This window comes from Pseudochaenichthys georgianus, chromosome 9 (assembly GCF_902827115.2).
Source record: "Pseudochaenichthys georgianus chromosome 9, fPseGeo1.2, whole genome shotgun sequence".
Classification (NCBI taxonomy): domain Eukaryota; kingdom Metazoa; phylum Chordata; class Actinopteri; order Perciformes; family Channichthyidae; genus Pseudochaenichthys; species Pseudochaenichthys georgianus.
Window position 1 is genome coordinate 7,303,087 of NC_047511.1, and position 21,226 is coordinate 7,324,312.

Consider the following 21,226-nt stretch of genomic DNA (forward strand, 5'->3'; position numbering starts at 1 on the left):
AGCCTGTCAGTATCGTCTCATGCAGCTCACTGATCCAGTAATGACTGAGTGACCCGACAGTGGAGAATAAACATATGTATAACTAGTTTAGCTTGTTCCAGGGGTAGATAAAATAGCTAAGTGTGTTAGCACAAACTAGATATCATATGAAAGCTGAGATTCCACAGATTCCAATGGTATAAGTATCATCACTGTTCGACCAAAACTCGCGGCAGCGAAAGCTGACAAAGACAACACACAACTTCACTTTACAGGCCAAAACGTCTTACCTTTGCTGTTTTCTGATCAAAGGTTCTGTTCAATGGCATTAAAACGCATATAAACGCTGCAGAAGGTCAATCCAATGTCTCCGTGTCCCTTTGAAATGATTACTGATAATCCATCATCAATTTATGGCAATAAGCCTAGTTTTCAGTTTTCAGAGCGTAACATAGCTTTCGGCTTGGGCAAACTGCGTGCGCATCACTCTCACTCCTCAATGGAAATGTTTAGATGGATTTAGGAACTTCCCCTCGATTCTATTGGCTCTAACGGTTCAACAAAGGTGTCAATCACCAAAATCGACCAATGGGTTCCAGAGATATGGCAAATCCACCAAAATGACCCCAGAGGTGTTTGTTTTTTTCTAAACCTCTCTAAAAAGGTCAAATGTCACTTGTTTAGCATCAATCTTGATACAGGGTACTTATTATGTTATAGTTTGGATTCCTAAAGCTTTTAGTCTCCTATGTCCTATCCCATAATTCAAGGGTGGTTTTCAGTATAAGTAATGTTTTATTTTTTTGGAGGGACACTATCATTTACATTTTACATCCAACTCACAGGTTTATCATTGCTTTGAGAAAAAAGACGATTAATTTACCCCTTTTAGAAGATATGGTCATTTGTTCTGGGAATGTCATTTTCGAGCCTGAGACCTGAAAAACAGGCTCAGGGCTTAGCAGGTTAAGACCATGAATCTAAACCCTTATGCTTTGAGGGACTATTTTAAATATGAATTTCCTGTTTCTGTTCAGGTCTGACTCCAGTTTGGATCCTCTGGTTCAGGTCCTGGAGGTTCTGATCACCAGCGAGCTCAACATGATCCAGGCTGCACCAGGTATGTGTCCTCATAACATATGGTACCGGCTTAATGTTGAGGACATATGTATCTGGCACATGGAAATAACAGCAAAAGATGATGTGCAACACAAAACATATTTTAAAATGAACTACTTGTGGCAAAATGAAGGAAGCTATGAGAATAACTAGCTTAAATTGTTAGTATAATATTACCTGGAAGAAAGAAGAAGTCTAACTCTGTCAGGGTTGTTGGAATAAAAGAAAGGAGGTTTGTTTACATCCACGCACATTTTGCTGTGCTGCATTACCCTGAATTACCCAGCATCACATGACGTTGAGAAACACTTTGAAATATTTTTTACTAAAGAGAAATCTTCCATCCAAGTTTTCGATTGAGTTCTTTCACTTCCTCTAACACCGTGAAGCAGCGTCACACTCGATCTGTGTCACCGTCACATGTCGCAGCTCTTGCTCAATCTGAAGGGTCAAATGTCAGATGTTTGTCACATTTTCTACTCGGATACGTTCACAGAGGGACAGAAAACCCCTTTAGAAAGTTATAAAATAATCCATAGATTTAATAACGGTGATTTCCCAACAGTATTTGTTGAAACGGCATGATTAGAGTTTGAAATGAGTGTGTTTATTGCTCAGTTTCCAAAAGAGTCATGTGCTGAAAGCGTAACATCTCAGATGTATAATATCGTTGATTTATCCCGATTTGAGATGAAAGCTTTGCCCGTTTTGTTGTGTGGCTAATCAGAAGCATAACACTTTATTCATCCCGATGGAAAATACATTCTATGACAGTTACTCCATTTGAGAATGAAATAAATAAGACAAATGAAAAAGGATACACATTTTCATATGAACACAAGAAGTTAAAATAAGAGTGTGCAATAAAAAGATAAAATAAAATACAAATTGTTTTAAGTAAAGTGTCCAATTAAAGTAAAATAATAATAAATATTAGCATACTTTTCAAACACGAGTAAGTAAAATGTCCAATTTAATATAAAATAGAATGGAATATAATAAAACAAATATTTATACAAACATAACAAGTTATGATACTGTTACAAGTAAATATGTTCACATTGTACTTCAATATATAACTTGTATATTTAGTGGTGTTGTAGTATTAATAAGTTCATGCTTAATTGAGTACTTTGAAAGGTGAGGATTAAAATGGTGTTATTCGTGTTGGAGTCGTAGTACACATGGTACCCAGATACTGGTGTGAACGGAGCTTACATGATGTCCGCTTGGTTTCTCTGATGTGAGAATACGCTGGTTTACCACGTCATAAAACTCCATCTTTTTGCCTTTGGCAGCCTGGATAATGTAAAGGGTACTTTTGTTGGTTATTTTTTTAACAATATAAGCCCTGAAAGTGTTGGTCTGTCTAACACTTTGAGCAAATATCGCACTAAATCTTTCTCAGTTCCTCGGAGCATGAATTACTCTGACCCTAGGGATTATCTGACTTAGTTTCTGGCACCACAGTGAGCTTTACATTTGTGTGTCTCTAGCTGACATACTCTATCTCTCTACTGGATGGATTGTGATTAAATGTTCTTTACACACATGTGGGAGAGAAAGTCCCTCTGCAAGGATCTTGGAGATTTTAGCCTTTGCAGACCATTTACATGAACAATTGTTTGTTAGTTTGTAGCCTTTATTTAAACAGGTAAAATCCCATTGAGATCAAGAATCTCTTTTTTAAGGGAGACCTGCAGCACGTTGGTTACACATGAAAACAACAGAAAACATCATACAATATAATTACAGGGGTACAAATTACAACCTATTCACAATGACAGGTATCAAATTACATTTCATCTATCCAAGCTTTAAAATGATGCAGGGGAACCAAAATGCTCAGTTTAAAAAAATTAAAAAATGCATAGTGTTCCAAGCTAGAGAAGCAGCGCACATAAAAGCTTTAGTACCTAAAACAGTCCTAGCACTTGGCACATGTAATAAAAACACATCATGTGATCAGAGAGCAGATGTAAGGTGGTAGTTTACCCAGCATGGCTTTATAGATAAACATGTACCAATGACTGAGTCTCCGTACAGTAAGTGAAGGCAAACCTGCCCTGGCATATAGGGTACTGTGATGAGTAAGTGCTTTACAGTTAGTAACAAATCTCAGTGCACTGTGATAGGCGGCCTCTAACTTGATCAGGTCGGGCAGGTGCATTCATATAGATCAGATCACCATAGTCCAGCACAGGTAAAAAGGTCACAGTGACTAGCTTTTTGCTGGCCTCAAGCGAGAAACGGGACTTGTTTCTGAAAAAGAAACCTAGCCTAACCCTCAGTTTTTTAAGCAGATTATTGACCATGAGGTTTAAAAGAGAGACAATCATCAAGCCAGATACCAAGGTATTTGTAACAGGTAACCACTTAAATTACTTTTCCTTGCATAGTAACAATATCCAAAGTTGTCCTTTTGGCTTTTGAAAAGAGCATTACCTTGGTTTTATCCACATTTAAAAGAAGCTTAAGCTCAGAGATCTGCGTCTGAATAATATTAAAAACAGCCTGTAATTTAACAACAGCCTCCTTACTAGAGGGACCTGCACAATACATCACGTTATCGTCCGCATAAAAATGTAAGGTTGCTCCATCGACATTTTGACCTAAGCTGTTGATGTAGATGGAGAATAAAAGTGGACCTAAAACAGAACCCTGTGGTACACCATTAGTGATGTTTAACCACTCAGAAGACAGCCCATCAAAGTGAACACATTGGGACCTTTCAGAGAGGTAGTTCACAAACCACCCCACTGCATGGCTGGATATACCAATACTGGCCAGCTTCTGCTTCAAGATATGATGGTCGACGGTATCGAACGCTTTGGAAAGATCAATAAACAGAGCTGCACAATTCTGCTTATTGTCTCAAATACTCACCATATCATTTACCACTTTCATTGTCGCAGTGATGGTGCTGTGTTGCTTTCCAAAGCCTGACTGATGTTTACATAGTAGGTCATTGTATCCGCTGCCCGTTTAACAGCCTCATCTTTGTCAAACTTCCTTATGTTCTTTCTCTAACACGTAATGAAGGTTATTAAACGTTTTAGCTCCTGTGTTGTTAATATTGACCGCCATTTCCTTTATGAAGTGAAGCAGCCTCCCTGTCTGTGTCCTCGCGCTGTCCTCACATCCCCGGACCCCCAGACTCGGAGGAGCACAGGGATGTCAGTATTGTTTATGAAGCAGGGTATAGAAAGTACATTATTGAAATGAAAATACTATTTATTTACTTTTACAAACAGTGAGCAGCTGGGCAGCTGCAGCATGTGTATTGCAGGACATGTGTAAGCGTGCAAGCGTCTTTGAGTTGTAGAAAAGCGCTAGGCCTATAGGCTATAAATATAATGTATTATTATTATTAGGCCTATGTGTTGGACATGTGTGGTTGGACTCTGTCTCACAGGCAGGTTACAGTGTAACATCAGAGGAGACTGGGCCAATTGTACATTCTCAAACTGCACCACTTAGAACTAACTAAACAATGCAGAGATTATTTTTATATAATTGTATTCAATAATCGTAACGAAATTCAACAGTATGAAGTGATTTGGAAATAGGAATACAGATTTGACTTAATGTTTTCATAAATAACTTTTGCTCACACTGTAACCTATACAACACACTACAGGAAAGGGAAAACCCTTTTAAAGAGGGCCTCTTTAAATAAATTGGGTTTTGGGTTCTGTACATTATATGTTGAATAAATAGTTTATTTGTCTTTTCAAGGCAATGTTTCTCAAACCAGAGGAAGATCTTCTATATCTTAAGTGGTTTGTATTGCACTTGAGTATTTTAGCCTGAGTGTGCATAGACTTATATAAGTATCAATCAATCATTAATAATGGTCCTAGTTCTATTTCTATATTTAATATGGTCAGCCATTGATGATTTTCTCATTCCGTTATCCATTAAATGATCTATTCACTGAGTCTGAGTCAGTCGGTCAGACAGAGCGGCAGCTGAGACGATGACATCATCCATCCACACAGTGAAAGATGCAGCAGAGGAGGGAAGGGAGGGGGGTGTTGCCTCGGTGATATCACTGCCATCGCAGGATTGGCTGGGGGCAAAAGTGATGTCACACATCTCCAAGCTGCTCTCCTGAGCTTTTGAACTGGGGCTCTGAGAGGGAGACGGACAGAGAGAAAGTTGCGTCGTTTTAAATCCTTAAACACCGAAAGACCTGCGCATTTCAGAGCAATGCCAAACAGAAATGTCACTGTTTTCTGTGGAGGAGTCTGAGCATGTGATAGACCAGCGTGCAGGTGCAGAGAGAGCGCAGTTAGAGAGGAAATCCTGCAGATTTGAGTTATCAGTGCCGTAAAGAAGTGTGTCTTTAAATCAGAGTGAAAACACACAAAGATCGAGACAGAGAATCTATCCCGGAGCCGTTTCCTCTGAGATGACGTCAGTTTTTTGAGAGGCAGGATCAGCTGTTTAGAGGCAAACATGGAGCGAGAGGAGGTAGGCAGGGCCGAGGGCGAGCCTCTGAGGGGACGAGACAAGATCCTGTGCTACATCAACATGCAGAGTCCAGGTAGGAGCAGAGCCGACCTGGGGCTGCGTAGAGGGTCCCACACCTGCTGCAGGCTGACTCACTACACAGAACACCGCTGCTGCTCTGCTAATTGTGCCGAGCCATTTGGTCAGATGTTATCATGACTAATTATTTAAAATCCCTCTTGTATTTTTAAGGTTTTTAAAAGAAACACTAATGCTTGTGAAGGATGCATCTCAGTGTTTTTGCGAACCTGCGTCGAGCATGCAGGCTTGTGGAGTAAAGGAATACGAAAACGATGTAAAAAAAGTTAACTGTATTCCGTTAGTTACAGAAAAACGACGTTATCAGAAAAAAACAAATTGCAATTTTTTAGACTGATATTGCATTTGTGATATGGTTTGCGATATTAGAGGGAACGACCAACTGCAATTTTGGTATAATTGTAATTAATTGTGCAGCCCTAATTGACACATTTAGTATATTTACAGATACCGATAAGAATTACATTGCAATTTTGAATTAAAGAAAGATGTACTGGATGGAAATGGTGCCAATATTTGGGTTTGTAAAAGCAGAAAGGGCAACAACGTATAGTTTACGCACTTTTCAATTCTTCAATTTCTTTACTTATGAGAACAGGCATCACAGCGTTAAAGGGTAGATACAAGGACATTCATGGTGCCACAAACGTTACACAGGACTAACCAGAGAAATATCCACGTTAATTAAATAGAATTTGTAATGCCACTGATTCTGCTCCGAGTCATAATCCTGCAACACTTGTGTGCGAAATGATTTCAGTCCTTAAAGGCTGATAACAGCATTTTCCCAGCTGGAACGTTGTTCCTGATTTCTGCTTTACATACAAAATAACGTTCAATATCTTAATTTAATTTATTTATATACCATATTTCTTCCAACAGGTTATTAGTAATTTAATCAGAATATAGTTATTTTCTTTTGGACCCAGATTAAGGTGTTGTTGGTTGCATAGGAGCCAATGCTCGCGCCTCACAAATGTGTATTTACATAGCCCAATATCACCAATTACTACTTTGGCTCTGGGGGTTTCGCAATATGATCAGCACACGACACTCTCTGTGCCCCTTACAGCAGACATGGATAATCTCCCACTAAAAAACTGTAACGGGCTGCATTCACCTAGACGTAAACAATAAAGAGTGCAACGTTCAAGACCTCTGTGCCAAGCAGGCTGATGGGTTAATCATAACATAACATTTGTCACATTTTTAGCAGAGCACGTACATCGTTACATTTCTTTACTTTATGTCGTTGATTGCGTTATAAATGCCAAATTCTTTCACTTGTGTTTTCCATGTACATTAATGTACAATGTAATGTAGTATGTACATTGTTAGTATGTGCACAATGTCGCAGGAGTGAAACCGATTTTTCTTTATTATTCCATGATATTTTTACATTTACGGTTTGATCATTTGGATGTACAAAATATGAAGTGCATGTGTCTGAATAATACCCGTGGTTGTTAAGTATGTTTCAGAAGTTCAACCCAGAGAATTTTGGACTATTCCAGATTTGAGAAAGTCTGTATCTTTCTGGAGACTGCATGTGATTGGACTTGCAGTCTCCGTAAACTTGCAGGATGTGTATTGTTGCCGTAGGTTTGGAGGTGTCTATCACCTGAGCTAACCCTAGCTAGGAGTTAGCATAAGCAAATATCAAGGGGCCATCTTCATCATGACATTCGTGTATTGTTTTTAATTTTGTTGTTTGTTTGTTTTTATTTGTTCAAAGAAAAAAAACGTAGACGTAACCCTTCACCACATATAAGCAATGAAACACAAAAAGACAGAACTTTTGATACCAGTTTGATTTGTCCAACTCTTGTCTATTTCTCATATTTTTACCATTACAAAAGAAATGACCCAGGTGTGCTCAATAATAATTCCCATTTGCTCATAAAGTGTTCCTTATTAGCATAGGTATACATAGTAGGGATGTGCATCTCCATCACTGAGGCCGATGCGATGCGCATCTCGATATGTTGCCAACGATACGATACATTAACGATACATTTGAAGCACCGGGCGATGCGATACGATTCACCCCTGTTGCGATACAGTTCGATACGATTTGATTCAACATTATGCGATACGGGGCGATACGATTCAACACAATGCAAAATAATGATACAATACAATATGATACGACAGAGGATATTTGTTTTATTCCTCATATGCAGCAAATCATAAATTAACAAAAAAGTGCTTTACATATTTGGTTCTCTCTGCTAGTACATCCCATCATGCTGTTTATTTTTTACCTTAAAAAACTCTCCAGAGTACAGTACAATTGTAGGGATGTAACGATACCAACAACTCACGGTACGATAATATCGCGATAACAAGTCCACGGTACAATATTTATCACGATATTGAATAATAAAGAAAAAACTGCAAAAAAAATGTCAATCAAAAATGTTTTTACTCGGAAAATGTTTCTTTATTACATAATAAATCTGATTTGTACAGCATTTTAGTAGGATAGCAGTATTTTAAAGTGTCAAAAACAAAGTGACAGTAACAGACTGGAACAAGAAAACCAGTGTTTTTGTACATATAGTACTACCAAACAAAGTAGGCATTTTCTGTGTGCCACTGCATCTCACAAATAAACAAGGACATTTAATAATCAGACCCTGCAATAAAATAAATCAAGTTTCACTTTAGTTTTTCAAGTAACTCAACTCAAACTCACGAGTCACTCACTCAGCATCATCAGACAGGTTTTTAGGAATATGAGAATGTCCACATTTCCAGGTATTTATAAGCTGGGATGTTTGGGCACTTACAATATCCCCTGCTCTGGAAAGAACTCTCTCGCTTGGTACTGATGTTGCCGGGACAGCAGTGGTCGCATTAATCGAATATTTTATTTATCAATGACGGAAAAATCTGAAAGCAGTCTGTCATTTTGACAGGTTAGAACAAACTGGGAACAGCGCCAACGTGTCCCCGCAGCGAGGCTCTGGTGTTATGCCGTGGTATGCATGCCCTCCAAAAGGAAAGGATATAGTTTCCAAACCGTACTTTGCCGTACAGATCAACACATGTCCGGGAGGTTTTGCTTTACGCTGTGCGCGCTCCTGCGAGGTGCATGCACCCACGGGATAACACCGCCCCCCCCCCGTTGACAGTTCACGAGCGTGCTCTCTCTCTCTCTCTGTTCAGACCCGACGGGTAATAAGGGATTATGACAGACTTTTTACGATCCTGTCTGTCAAAATGACGGACAGCGAAACGCCACCTCAGTGGGACGGAGAGATATGCTTTGGCCATGGGTGACAGCAGTGGGTCAAACTGTGCATTGTCTCTCCACCACTTCAAAAACAATACAGTGTTTGCCAAGAAGGTGAGGCTTATTGACCGGGCGAGATATAAATATACTGTTGGTACTTGTCAATGTCTCTAGGTGTGTACATGTAGCCCTGTAAATACGATGTCCTTTTGTGTTCTGTTGTGTTATGTTCATGTTGTAACCTACTTGCTGCCATGTTGGACAGGTCTCTCTTGAAAAAGAGATCGATGATCTCAATGGGACCATCTGGTTAAATAAAGGTTTAAGACAAAAAAAAGCGTTTAAAAAAAAAAAACTATTAAAAAAAAAATCGCGGTAGATTTAGTCAGTCTCACGACGGTATTGGGACGTTTATTTACCGCGATATTCGGTATATCGTTACATCCCTATACAATTGTATAACACCTCACAGATAAACAATGTAAGGATGCATTGCTCATGATTAACAATGTGCAAATAACAGCTACCATAGTGCAATGCCCATACAGCTGCCAGCCTGATGTGCTTAACACTCATCCAGAGGCTGACTCACCAGAGAGCAGAAAGCAGTGGGTTCTATATGAACAATAAAGAATACAAATAACCTTTCACAAACAGCTCTTTCATAACTGCTTACAGTGAGGAAGACATTTAAATTATTATTGGCCGTCACAGGCTGCTGTAAACTAAACACCACTCTCTCTGACCGAACACCTCACTGAGTGATTTAACTCATATGTCTAACTTTCAGGTTTCTCTTTTCAGCCGCAGACCCCATGTCGCCTCTTTATGTGCGTCGCTAAGTTCCTCGTACTACTTGTGTACTTTAAAGTGGCTCGGCATCGCTTACAATTTGCAAGCGATTTTTCAAGTTGACCGTCTTTCTTGAAAAATCCGAAGTGTTGCCAAACGTTTGATTTGTAGGTATTTTTCGCTGTATTTCTCTTTCTCCTCGACTTCCATGTGTGTTGATAACTGAGACTCTCGGCCGCCGTAGTGGCGAAGCAAAGATCAAAGATCGTCTCTGCTGAGCGTTGACAAGATGAGGGGATTTTATATGAATGAATTGTTTTTTTACCGATGCAAAGACGCTACAATCGATGCATCGCGAGTTCAACCCAAACTGTAGCCGATGTGCACTCTTTCAACCGGTGCACTCGCATCTTGAACGTTTATGCCGGTGCACCGATGCGAATCGGTGAATCTTACCATCCCTAATACATAGGTGATTAGTATACGACTACATAGGTGACACCTCTAAATAATCATCCAAAAAAAAGTGCTACAAAAAGAACATTAATAAATTAGAACAAAACGTGGATATAAACAAAGAAAGGGAAATGTGTTCCTATATCGCGTCCAGCATGGGGCTCACGGGTTGTAGCCCACTATCTCCGGTAGTAAATGTGAAGCTGAGTCTGCAGCTCCCCTCAGATTTATGAATGTCAGCGCATTGTTTTTTAGCCAACATTTCATACCGGGCGGTCTCATAGCGTGAGCATCAGCAGACAGAAAACGGACACATTTAGAGACTAGCTAGTGAAGATAGTGGAGCATTCAGCAGAGATAGATATTTGTCCCCAGGAGTTGGAGACCAAAAACAGATCCACAAGACAAAGAGAACTGGACTTGGATTCATCAAGTGGAAGCAAACACAACGTTTCTCTGTGAACCGTTGCGTTGCATCTGTTACTGCTTGATGTGGAAATATGCAACTGATAAGTTCAATTCAAATGTTGTTTCTCCTGCCTCCAAGTGGACAGAAAAAGTTTATTAACATATCAAGTCAGTTTTCTTTTCACTGAAACACATACACGTAGACAAATAAACATTAAAACAATCCAATTGTTTTTTTTAGACAATTATTTGTCCAGCGGCAGGGTCCAGCAACACCGTGAAATGGCAGGCGATAAATAAAGCAATATGTCAAAGGGGGAAAAACAGTATATAATGGACGGACTGAAAAGTAACATTTCAATTATTGCACATAATCTGCATTCTGCACAATGTATTGAACATTTAACCAGTATTGAACAACAGAAGATTTTAATTTGCACATTTCACTTGATATATCAGCTGTCAAGGACAACACAAATATTATATTATATAATAAATGTTTTTTTTGGGAGATGAGGAAAAAAAAAGGGTCAAATGTATTGGTAAGCAGTGTATATATTTGAGGAGAAGAGGTTAATGCAGTGTGAAAAACTATACTGATGTATAATCAACATTAGAAAAGGTGGTGTGGGTTAAAACTTGGCCTATAAATTGGCCTACTTTAGCTCACGGCAGGCCGCCATGTTCTTGTCGGATAACATGTAACAAGACAACGAAGTCCATTACATACAAGTTTGTTTGTTTGTTTGTACACTGTAAAAAATGCATTTCTCTGCTGACATGTACTTATCAGCAAACTTGAACACTTAGTACTCTTTGCTGTAAGAGCAGCAACAGTCCTGCCCTAAAGTCCCACCCTGGGCTGTGACCGCATGTGTTCCAGTAGTTTTGTTATATACTATTAATTAAAGTTGCTTAAAATGTTGACCTAATATAGAAGCTGAAAATATTATCTTGTGCTGAATATGACTATAGATAACTTGATTCAATTAGCCTGATTATACTGATAGACTCAACTTATACAACCCATATGTATTGTTACTTTACCTTCTATCTTTACTTCCAATAACTCCACAATAATATTCTCAATTTTCACAAACAATTTCAATTGGTCTTCAACTCCAATGTAGATCATGTCAAGCATAGCTATTCCACTAAACCAGGGGTCGGCAACCCCTGGCACGTGTGCCACCATTGGCACGCGGCACCTCAACCAGTGGCACACTAGGAAAATGTGGAATAAGTGTGCAAAGTATTTACATTTTATTTTCGGATCCTGAACGAGACCGCCACCAGAGCGCATCTCCCCGTTACCTGCAGAAGGAAGCCATGCACGCGACGCAGCCCCGCTCTCTTTAACTCCAGGCGACTTTCTGCCGCTTTCCTCCGTGGTGCAGCGCTGATAGTTTCACCACAGAGGAAAGCACTTCACAAATTGCAGTAGGCCTACCCATAAGGAGTTGTACAAATGCCGCAGTTTTTGCGTGGCTGTGTCTTTAGTTGAAAGCCCAGTGGCGATCTGCTCATCTCTCATCGAAATAACATGCTACACAGGGGCGGACTGGCCATCTGTGTGTTCTGGAGAATCACAGAACGGACGATCGTCCTTATTATTATTCCGTTTAAACCAATTATTTAAATTTGTTTGTTAAATTCGGCATCATGTAAGTTGCGCTGACAGGTCCACATACTGCTTCCCCGCAGAGAGGCCCTGCCCTTCTGTTGACAGTTCACGAGCGTCGAGCTGTTCAACCCCCCCGTTGATAATTCACGATCGTCGGCACGCTGATAAAATAAAAATGTTTGAATGGCACTTCATATCAAAAAGGTTGCCGACCCCTGCACTAAACGAAATGGCACATGTTAGGAGGGCTTCATCTAATCAACAGAGATAAGTACCAGCCAATCACAGGATGCTAATGCGGGACTAGGTGGAATAGTATTGGTTCAAAAATAATAATGCTTCTTTAACAACAAGCTAATATTGGCCTGCATGGTGTATCAGTCGCTCCACTTGCTCTACTTTTGAAACATTCAAAACGCTTCCAGACTGAATTAGATGAAAATGAAAAGCTCTGTTTAAGTGATCTTTCATTGACAGATGCTGTTTATAAAAAAGTTGATATGATAATTGATTTCTCTGTCTCTGTCGCAGCGTTGCCTCCCAAACCGGCCAAGCCAGCGCCTCCAGCTGCTGCCTGTAGTTTCAACAACAGTATCTCCCTGCAGGACGCCGAGTGGTACTGGGGGGACATCTCCAGGTAACGCACACACACACACACACACACACACACACACACACACACACACACACACACACACACACACACACACACACACACACACACACACTAGGGCTGTACCCGAATATCAGAATATTCGTTCGTTTGAGTACCGTACTTTTCGGACTATAAGCCGCGACTTTTTCCCCCATTTTGTTTGTACAGCTAACGGCCACTAGGGAACCTCCTAAATCTATGGATTTTACAGGTAAAATTAACCACCTCTAACACTATGGGCTCTATGACCGGTCCACGCCCGCCACCTCTAAGGGGCGGGCTCCAGCAGGAAAAGCTGGAGGCCGGAAAAGAGTGAGACAGGTAGCGCGCCAAAGTAAAAGTGGAACCGAGAGACAGAACGAGAGCAAGACAGACGGACAATTTAGCTGCTGCGGCTCATATGCAGGTGCGCTTTATAGTCCGAAAAGTACGGTACTTATTATTATTTTTTCTGGGGTTTTTTGTTGAATTTATTGAAATCTCCAATATCAACGTAAGAGCTTGTGCCTCTTCGGGTGGTGCTAACACTTAACCATAAACTTTATTGTTTACTTTCTCCGTCTATATATAGATATGACTTTTCTCCCTTAATCTCGGCACATTATTTCCATAGCAACAACAACTTCCTGTCAACAGCGCTAACTCTCCTTCAAAAGCATGTCCATAAAAAATAGGAAGCCAAGCCAAATTACACTTAAGACATATACAACTGCAACAAAAGTACAATGCAATATCCTTTTCAATTTCAAAGATCACAAATTGGGTTATTTACATAATTTTGTCAATTGAGAAATCCATTTGAATCTGTAATGAAAATAATCATCAGTTAATAGTTCAAAATGAGCTTCACCCTAACCAACTACAACAGTCAAATCATGTTGTAAATATAAATAGTATATACAAATATAACTAGGGATGCTCCGATCGATCGGTCACCGATCGAGATCGGCCGATTCTCACTCTCTTCCGATCGATCGGTGCTCTCTAAACATGCTGATCGCGAGAGCCGATCGCATAACGTAAAATACATGACACTTTTCTCTGTGTGCGGCAAAACAAGCTCGCCAGAATGGCTTCACCGGTCTGGCAGTATTTTAAGGTGTCCGAAAAAGACAGTCAAATAGCGGTATGCAACGTGTGTGTGAAGCAGAAATCCTGCAGCTCCGCCCGCCGGACCGGTTAGCGGAACGAAACACACAAGAGTTAGACCTAACACACTATTTTATCTACCTCTGGAACAAGCTAAACTAGTTATTATAAATATATTTATTCTTCACTGTCGGGTCACTCATTACTGTATCAGTGAGCTGCATGAGATACTGACAGGCTGTCAGGAGAGAGAGAGAGGGGGAGAGAGGAAAAGAGAGCGCTTCCGCTCATTTCTCCCGTGTTATTATCCAAAGTGAATGTAAACTTGAATAATGTACATCATTTGAATGTAATAATTACGTTGATTGTTGTTTGTGGAAGCCCCAGTGAATGAGCCCCATTAACTGAGTTTAAACATCACTTTAAATGGAAGATTTAAAGTGATGTTTAAATCTTCCATTTAGGCCCCGCCCACTCGATCGGATCGGCGATCGGTATCTGCCGATACTGATTCCGGCGATCGGCCCCAAAATGGGCGATCGGAGCATCCCTAAATAGACCTGTAGCAGTGAGTTTAGTGGCCGACAGGTGCAAACATGTTACAAAGGCCCAACACATTTCCATTAGGAGAAACGTGCTGCAGTTTTGAAAAATGATTAAAATGAAAAAACATCTTCACAAACTTGACAACACGAGTGGCAACAATATCGGAAATAATCATGTGATGCAACATGTTGAGGAACCTGTGACCCAAGTGTTTCATTCATTGCATATTACACCGTAGTTGTGTACATATACAGATGTAGCGCTTCATTCCAGACGCCTACCCGTGCGGGTCCGTGATCGGCACGGGGTGGGCCCCTGCTGAAAAGGAAAACCCCCCGCAGGACTTGAAACGCCCCCTTGATAAATACATTTAATTATAATGAAACCAGCTGCAATGGATCATGGATGCACCAGGGGGAGCCGTGAAAAGCTGCCACACTGGAACTCATGTGAAATAAACAGCTGATCTACAGGTATCTGATATAGCGGATATTTGTTAAGATCCATATGTCACGGGTAGGATCATATTCTGTGCTAAATAAGAGACATGTAATCATTTACTAAACATCACCATGTTTTTATTTAAGTACAAAACCATCGCTATGTTTTTAGATCAGGAAATGCATCCAGGCTCAAACAAACGATTTTCAATCATCATCCTCACGATCATTTAATGTATGATATGTTCGCGAGTTGAAATGAATGCACTAAATTTAATCCACGTGAGTTTACAACAACAAAAATAATCGCTTTGTTTTTATATCACATCCGACCGGAGGAAAATGCAGCGGCTCTCACTACCGATCATCCTAATCCCACGGGCAAACAATAATATGTACAGTGTTAATAGTTTACTGTATTATTAGTAGGGCTGTAGCGATACACTAATCTCACGATACGATACACGATATTCAACCAACGATACGATATATATCGCGATATTCAGTACGGTACGATACGATTCGATATAATTCGATACACTTATATCATTTTCTGAAAGATTTTAAAGGGACAGTGGGATTTTGGTGACATCTTGTGAGTGTTCCATTGACTTGGATTGAATTAATTCAACTGAAAACTGAAAGCATCAATTATACAATATATGGCTCTGACAGAGAGTCTCCAGCTTGCAAATGCTGGACAAAATGAACCAAAAGATGTGGTGAGAAAATTAGTTTCATTTATTGAAACAGTGAAAACTGTAGCTGTAAAGTGCAGTATCACAATGGACAATGGAGAATGAAAAGGTGCAGTAGGTGGCGGAACCCGGGGGATTTGAATGGGACTTGTTAGAAATTAAAATCAATGTTTTGATGGCATAAAGTACCATAAACATACCGTCAGTTTAAATGCTGTTTTATACTGAAAAACCAGAAGTTCTTGTGCACAACCAGTTGTTAAGCTTTTATTCTTCTTCTTCTTTCGTATAACGTTATATGTCCAACTCGGTGTCGTGTAGCCATGCCCGCATCTCTGGTCCTAGGTCGAAGAGGCTGGCTTCCGAGGGTGGTCTATATAAGGGGCAGATGGTGATTATATGGACAGCGGTCTGCTCAGGGTCACCGCACTCGCATGCCGCACTGTCCGCCAAGCCCCACGTCTTCATCGTGGTTTTAAAGCGACCGACCCCAGTTCGTAGACGGTTTAGAGTGGTCCACTGCCGGCGCGGTAGGTCGTCTCCTCCAATAGTGCCATCTCCTGGGTCCCAGATGTAACGGTGGATTCGGGAGGGCCCGGCTGACACCCACTCCTGCTTCCAAGCTGCTGCCAACCATGCATCTCTGGAGATGTCCTCAGAGGTGGAGTTGAGCATCTCTTGAGCTGCTATGTTGTAGGGGTGGCGGGACTTGAGTCTGTTTGGAGGTGCTGGAGTTATTGTGGTGTGGTGCAGGATGTGCCAGTCATACTTTTGTGCCTTCCTGGCCAGGGCGAGGGTGGCAGCCTCCCGTCGGAGGCCGGCCGGTGCTATTCCCGCAAGGACTGGCAAGAGGGACACAGGGGTAGGCTTTAAGCATCCAGTTATTATTCTGAGGGAGGTATTGATAGCCACGTCGACCTTTTTCGCATGAGGGCTTCTGCTCCAGACTGGGGCGCAGTATTCGGCTGCAGAGAAGACCAGGGCTTGAGTGGATATTCGCAGCGTATTAGCGGAGGCTCCCCAGGTTGTTCCAGCGAGGCGGCGGATCAGCGCGACCCTGGATGTCACCTTGGCCTTGACTTCTTCCAGGTGTTTATTAAAGGACAATGTCCGATCCAGACGCACTCCAAGATACTTCGGGGCTTGCTGGACCTCCAGACATTTGTTGTCAACGCGCACCTCAAGTTCCCTCTTGGCTTCTCTGGTGCTAAGGTGGTATGCCGCTGCGACTGTTTTCCCGACGCTGAGCTGTAGGCGCCACCTTCGGAGGTATGCTACTAGTGTGCCCATGTCTTCGTTAAGACCCTCTTCCATCGCCTTCCACGTTGGTCGGCTCAGCATGATGGCAAGATCGTCTGCGTAGCCATACTTTCTGGATGTTGTATCAGGTAGGTCGTGGATGTAAATATTGAACAGCATCGGCGAGAGAACAGACCCCTGCGGTACCCCGTTTTATTCTGAAAATCCTTCATCTCCGGTTAGCATTTAGCATGTGGCTAATATACCATTTACTATAGAGGTGAATTTAGTAGCGATATGACACGTGTTGCACACCGAAACCTACTGATTTCAACAATACAACTATAGACGTCGAGATATTATTATTGCTGAATATTAAATGAAGGTACAGTTTATTTGAATAAGTTTGTTTACAGACGTGGGTAGCATGAGACAACATTCGGAACTACTGGAAATGATACCAGCCGTGAGGTATTTTTGGAGTATTGATTACAGCGTTTAAAATGTATTAAATGAAAAGTCATGAAAGAGATAAGGAGGAGAAAAGGCGTGTTTAGTTATATATTTAATGTGCAATGTCTGAATCCTCTGTAATGCGCAACAACGAACATTGGAGACGTGGAGGGCCGGTCCCCAGCAGCGCCAACCGGCCCACAGGGAGGAGCCAGCAGAGGATATTTAACAGCTGGAAAGGTGGAGGACTGAACCATCTTCTGCTTGTAACATTACCACGCTTTTTATTAATTAAAGTATACATTTGAACATTCTCAGAGACTCAATTAGTCTCCTTTTTAAAGCTTCTCTCCTGGACGCGAGTATAACGAACACAGTTATCAGACTTAATGTATCGATACCCGCGGCTGAAATATCGATACTTTCTCGGAAAACTAAATATCGATATATATCGCAAGATCGATTAAATTGCACAGCCCTAATTATTAGTGTCTAATATTACTGGGGATTTCGGAATGGTACTGGATTTTGATTTATTGTATCGGCTTCATATCGCAATATATTCCCGAAGTCTGAAATGCAAAAATGTCCCACATTAGGGCAATTCACCCTACATTTAATCATTCAAACAAAATCATATTTCGTTTCTTTTTAACGAAATAAATGTGGTTTAATCCACATAATTTGCTGTGTTAATTGTTTAATGTAGTATTGTGCACATTACTTTTCACCGCTTGTTGCACCTGGTTAGAAGCTAAACTGCATTTCGTTGTCTCAGTACCTGCAATAATATGTGCAATAACAATAAAGTTGAATCTAATCTTGAGCAGGAACAAATGTATTTAGGCTACTTAGTACATATCTGACATAAACGATTAAACACATTTGTGCATTCTTTAAGCCGAGTCCGGAGGTGGCGGCACATTAAAGTGTGCACCTGATTGTTTAACTTGAAGGTGCCTGATGACATTTAATCATTCAAACAAAATCATATTTCGTTTATTTTTAACGAAATAAATGTGGTTTAATCCACATAATTTAGGCCTACTGTGTTAATTGTTTACTGTAGTATTGTTTAACTTGAAGGTGCCTGATGTGAACATTTCCAGAAGAACTCTAGCTTGAATGGCCTTTGTATGTATACAGTAGGCCTACAGTATAGCCCAACCATGTACACCTTCCTTTTTTCCCGTCCAAAGTTTGAATTGGATAAAGGTAATGGTTATCGATGGTGCTTTTATAGCCTATTGTATAATAACTGTGTGATTTATATTGCTTTTCAAATGCATATATGGCCACCCATTTACACGGCTCTTCCCGTCAAGAATATGAATAGAACTTAGGTAGATCACTTTACATTTCTGCAAATACATTTTTAATCACACACGTCTCCCCACGTCTCCCCGTCCCGAAAATGATAAATAAAATAAAAAGAGGAAACAATTTTCAAGTTCAGTTACGTTTTATTTAAAAATAACTGACATAACAGACCCCATACTGTCGGCCTATCTGCTGTGGAAACCAGGACGAACTATTTCGGGATCTGTTTTTCGGGGGCTCCTCAGTCTCTCATTTACCCGGCTCCTGATCTTATGCCACTGGTCAATGTTCAGATTTGGGAACCAATTGGAAACATAGGACTCAATCTTTTTCAGCCTCTTGACGGGAAAAAAGGAAGGTGTAAATGGTTGAATGATGAATAAACAGTGAGGAGGAGTACAGTATGAATACACTAGATATACACAGCAGCCCAGCCTGTGAGCAGTATGAACACCAATGAGCGCTCAGCTCGAGATACCAGCGAGTCGAGAGAGAGAATGATATCTGCATTTTCTCTTTTGGTTTGATTAGGACACATCCTGGGGATTGTGTTTACAAACATTGACCAGACCGTTCACCAGCCCCCACCCCCCATGTTGCCTATGCTGTCCTGTGTTGCGAACTCTTGCGAATGTGTGGAGGAATTCTCCCAAGGGTCACATTCCACAGCTCCCCCCCCCCCCCCCCACTCCTGTGATCTCCCATCCCCCAGTCTATAGGTTTGTGTTTGCATATTTCTATGCCGTAATTCATACTGGTCCTCTCACGCACATACATTCTCCTTACAGTATACATACATAGGCTATATGAGTCCGTGTATCTACGGACCATTTGTTTTTCTTTATTAAAAAAGTAAACGGAAGAGCGTCTGAGAGGCGTTTTTGCCCTTTTGCTTTTTACCTTACTAAATGGTCTAATGGTCAGTGGAGCGAGGGGGGGCCCGCGAAACTCGCGGAAGTGATTTCAAAACAAAAAGCACTCATTTGCGGAACAAAGAAAACGGCCACGACACACATTGAGTCCAGAAAATGAATGTTATTAAGGGCTGTAAATATAATAAGCCTGTGTCTAAAATTGACAACAGGCTTATTATATTTACAGCCCTTACGATACACTTTTGTGTTTAACAGCTGACCACCATGACATACTTTGTTTTAGTAGATTTCACATGAGAGCAAAATGTATAAATATGAGCATTAAATTATATGAATATGAGAAGAAAATGCATGAATGTGTGTGACAATATATATAAGTGAAAATGTATTTATGTAAAAGGAGAATATATATGTGTGAGTGAACATGTATTTATGTAAAAGGAGAATATATGTGTGTGAGAGTGAACATGTAGTTATGTAAAAGGAGAATATATGTGTGTAAGAGTGAAAATGTATGTATGTAAAAGGAGAATATATGTGTGTGAGAGTGAACATGTAGTTATGTAAAAGGAGAATATATGTGTGTAAGAGTGAAAATGTATGTATGTAAAAGGAGAATATATACGTGTGTAAGAGTGAACATATGCTGCATTTTGAATGTCCGATAGTCCACCATTTCCACCGGAAATATCAAACATTTAATAAAAGTGAAAAACAATGAACAAGACGTATTCATCATAATTAATTATATTTATTTCGTTTGGATGTATGATTTTTGACTTTGTTTAGAGCAGTGATCTTCTACTATATGAACATTTTGGACCCAAAATCACAAAGAAAACGTAAAAACAGATTTTGAAAATGATATTATTTTCATAGGTAACACAAACATACACAACGAAACCATTTAAAAGCTGGAAATATCTCCGTGTTTACTGGGTCTTTTTGCATGAAACAAAGACTGGGATATAGTTTCAAGCCAGTACTTTCGACAGAAACACACGGCAATGTTGTCCGGACTGTTGTTTTTATGCGGCACCGGCTTGAACAGGTCATGTGATCTGATCACGCCGGCGTGACGGTCGACTCCAAAGGGTTAATATTAAATACATAAGTATTTTTACAACTTGTATTTAGAAATACTCTGTTGTAATTATTGATGCATAAATGTGTTATCCATTCAATGTGGCATCTGCTATAATGGGGTTAATGTATGATATTACTTAATAATACAATACATTATAATATATGATATGATAATTACATTTTAGTTTTATTCATTTCTTATTTCATAGTTTCTCATTATTATTATTTTTATCGCTCATCTTATTTTTGATTTTATTAATCTGTGTGAATCTGTGCTGTCCTGTTTTTCACAATCACCCTGTTGCTGTTTGAACTACTGAATTTCCCCACGGGATTAATAAAGGTCCATCTTATCTTATCTTAATGTATAAGTTGATTTACTTCAATCTACTGTACTGTGTAAAAACACCCCAACAATATTACAAGAAATATACTGCATAAAGCAAACTATATACTTTATTTGATCTAAAATATTGATGTTTTTTCATTATAGTAGCTTGTGAAAACCATACAGTAACAAATAAGTAGGGTTGGGTATGGTTTGAATTTCCACGATTCTGATTCCGATTCCGATTCTACTTTTAGATTCCGGTTCTTAACGGTTCTCAATTCCGATTCTTTGAGGGGCAGGGTAAAAAAAATGATTAAGTTCTTG

At 40.2% G+C, this 21,226-nt stretch overlaps 1 pseudogene; it reads left to right on the forward strand.

Moving 5' to 3' along the window:
• The window catches only part of LOC117452027 (phosphatidylinositol 3-kinase regulatory subunit alpha-like), a 46,263-nt pseudogene that overhangs the window by 10,426 nt on the left and 14,611 nt on the right, over positions 1 to 21,226 (forward strand).